The sequence below is a fragment of the Primulina eburnea genome, chromosome 11 (genome assembly GCF_022965805.1).
Source record: "Primulina eburnea isolate SZY01 chromosome 11, ASM2296580v1, whole genome shotgun sequence".
NCBI classification, from domain to species: domain Eukaryota; kingdom Viridiplantae; phylum Streptophyta; class Magnoliopsida; order Lamiales; family Gesneriaceae; genus Primulina; species Primulina eburnea.
In genome coordinates this window covers 11,537,084-11,541,021 of record NC_133111.1, presented here as the reverse complement: position 1 = coordinate 11,541,021, position 3,938 = coordinate 11,537,084, and positions in this window count along the sequence as shown.

The window sequence follows — 3,938 nt, the reverse complement described above, 5'->3', positions numbered from 1 at the left end:
ATTAATAATGACTATGATTGAACATTTTACTGGAAAATTAACTGATAATAGTGAACAAATTCGAACTTTATTAAGTAATCTAAAATGTAAAACACTTACTGATTTTAGATGGTATAAAGATACTTTCTTATCTCGTATATATGAGATACCAGACTGTAATAATAGTCTTCGGAAAGTCAAATTTATAGATGACTTACATTTCTTATTTACTGAAAGGGTTAGAAAAGTTTTAAGAAAGGATTATATATATATATATATATATATATATATATATATATATATATATATATATATATATATATATATTCCTTATGAAAATTATACTTATGGAAAATTAATAAGTACTGTATTCAAAAGGGTTTAGTTCTCTGTAATGAATTAAAATTGAATAATCAAATTAAAAGACAAAATTTACTTGAGAAAAAACAATTAGGTAAATTTTGTGATCAATTTGTTATAGATCTACCTAATAAAGGTAAGAAGAAAATTAAAGATAAAGTTGAAAAAATTTATAAGAAAATGCATTTGTCTGAAAGACAAAAAGAGAAGAAGAAGAAGAAGAAGAAGAAGAAGAAAAGAAAAGAAAGTCGTGATTTACGGAAAGCTGAAAATTATAAAGCTAAAAATAAATTAATTATTTGTAGAAAATGTAAAAACCAGGACATTATGCTAATTGATAGACATGAATTAATTGTGACGATGAAAATAAAAACCAGCAGCATTCTTTAAGAAAACAGTAGACGATAAGAAAATCAGAAGGTACTGCTCTAGTAAAACAAAAGCAGTAGAAAGGATAGAAAAACAGAATCAGAAGAAGATGTTACCTAACGGGACTATTTTAAATGTTACCGTTAAGTTTACCAAGTACTAGTATTAATTGCAGCATTAAATAATGTACGGAGTCATTTAATTCACTTTACCAATTTTAGTATAAATCAGGACTGATTGTCTTATAGCTTTTCTGCAGGAACCTTTTTAGGTAATAAAGCTGATTCAATCAGAAGTCTGAAGACATCCTCTGATCATAGACGTTGAACTCAGTCACTTATATATACATGGAACAAACACATATACAAAGACAGCAGTGCGCAAAAAATATCTATCAAGGAACAACACTATCTCACTCAACGCGACAACTTCGAAATTCGTTGATAACTTTGAGTTCAACACAAAGAAAAGTAGCACACACTTCATAGCAAATATCTGATCTTTTGAAGATCATCTTGTGCTACTGTTTCTTACACTCTTCACAATAATTTACAACACTTATACTTTATCAGAAGAGTGTGTAATCTAAAAAGAGTCTTTTCAGAACTTTGTATATCACGTTTTCACTGTGTCGAGTAACTAAGAGTTTCAGAAGGCAAAAGTGTAAGTCCTTCTGAAGTGGGTGTGTACAAGAGTTGTACTGTAATATCCAAAGTCTTTTGGTGATACCTTCTGGAAACAGGAGAAGGGGAGAGGTAGAAGATTTCATCTTCGAACTTCCATAAACAACTACTGTCTACTGTTATTACTGTCTTTCACCTACTTCATCAGATTGTTTCCGCACCTATAATTGTAATATGGTGAAAGTATACACAACAAGATAAACTACTATCTCTAACAGGATTTTAGTACCTCCTTAGAAAGCAAAATGAGTAGAGTTTATTCACCCCCCTCTTAACTCAACTTCGATCCACAACAATTGGTATCAAAGCAGGTTATTCTTGTTCGTGAAAAACTACAACAGATGGCACACTTTAGCAAGATTCCTATGTTCTCTAAGGAAGACTTTGATGATTGGAAGATTAGAATGCAAGCTCATCTTGCAGAACAAGATGATGACATGTGGTATGTCATCAAAGATGGTCCATTAAAGATATTAAAGCCTAACACAAGCTGTTGTTGTCACTGAGGGTGCACCACAGATGATTGAAAAATCAAGAAGTGAATGGACCAGCGAAGATAAGAAGAAGGCCAACCTTGATAATGTTGCAAAGGATATATTATATAAAACTCTCGATAAGAACACCTTTAGCAAGATTAAAATGTGCTCTACTGCAAAAGATATCTGGGAAAAGCTCATCCAGATATGTGAGGGAAATGAGCAAACGAAAGAAAACAAACTGTCTGTAGCAATGCAGAAGTTTGAGAATCTAAAAATGAGAGCTGGTGAAACTCTAAAGGAGTTCGATGAAAGATTCAGTAGCTTGATAAATGAGATAACAGCTCTGGGTAAAGAGCATAACAATAGAGAAATAGCCCTCAATGTGATGAGAGCCTTACCCAGAGATTGGGATGTAAAAACAATGTCTATGAGAGTATCCAAAGACCTAAACAAGTTGGAACTGCACGACTTGTTTGCAGATCTAAAAGCTAACGAGTTCGAATTGGAGGTAAGAAGTGGAGAAGAGCCTTCAAATCTACCTACCAAGGCTCTTGCTGCTACTACTACTGCTACTGCTTCTTCTACTGCTGCTGCAATTGTTCCTCAAGCACTACCTACTGCCATCATTGATAGCACATTGGAGAAGACTGCTGAACAGATCAGCAGTGATGCTATGTCCTTGTTTGTAAAGAAATTCTCCAGGTTCATGAAAAAGAACCATCGAGCTTATCAGGGTTCCAATCGCAATTTTAAGAAAGATTCACCATCTGGTGATATGGGATGCTTTAACTGTGGAAAAATCGGTCACTTCATTGCTGATTGTCCTAAACCAAAGAAGGAGGACCAGAAGAATAAGGATCACAAGAGGAATGACAAAAAGTTCAGAAGAGACCGAAAAGCAATGATTGCTGAAGAAAGCAAATCCAAATGGGCGGACTCCAGCTCTGAGTCATCTGATTCAGAAGATCATTCCAGTGACAGTGATGCGGAAGAAGTCAAATGTCTCATGGCAGATACTGATTCAACCTCGACATCTGGAGAGGTATTTGATTTTGATTCTAATGAATTCACACGAACTGATCTGATTAATGCATTACATGAGATGGTTAATGAGTACTCAGGACTTTCTCAATCATTCGAGGAAGTAAAGACTGAAAATCAAAACCTAAAAGATCAAATCAGTAAGTTTGCTTGTCTACAAGAAAACAGTTGTACTGATCTGAAAGTTGAGATTAATAGGTTGAAAACTGAGAATGATAGGATAAACACAGATTACCAGACACTAAAATCTGAAAGTCAGAGGTTATCTGCTCTGGTAAATGCTTGGAATAAGTCCTCAGTTTCTGTAACGACCTTTTGCAGGCCCAGTGGACCACCCATACGGCCCACTGCCCCGATCGACCAATAGAGGGACCCCAAGATCGGGATAGCCTTGGGTCGATCGGGGCAGTGGGCCGTATGGGCGGTCCACTGCGCCTGTAATGGGTCGTTACAGTTTCACTGGAAAAGATGCCGGAATTGCAGAAGTATCTGGAGACAAAAGTGGTCTTGGATTCAGCAATAGTGAAAGCATATCTGAAACTAGTACTAAGCCAAAATGGAATATGAACAAAGAGAAGTACATTCGCTTTGTAAGATCCAGCTTGGTATATGAACCAGAAGTACCTACTGTTCAAATTGAAAGGAATGTAGATCAGATGAACAAAAGAAAGCATTATGGTCTTGGTTATGTGGAACCCTAGGGAAGAGTCCACCAGAGCTCTGGATCCAGTAAGGGATTCAACTCAGGAGGACAAATCTCTATGAAGGTTAAAAACTACCAACACTATAATTCTAGACCTGTTCAAAAGAGATATAGATAGACAACAAAAAACAGAAGAGAAGAACAACATTTTAATATGCATACTGTTAGAAGTAACAGACCTTCTGTTGCACGCACATCTTTGGATATCCGAAGTAAAAGGTCACCAAAAATTGTACAAATGTGGGTCCCCAAAGGACTAATAAGGCTTGGACTCAAATAGATTTGGGTACCAGATACTAAAATTTGTGTTTGTAGGAACAGGAG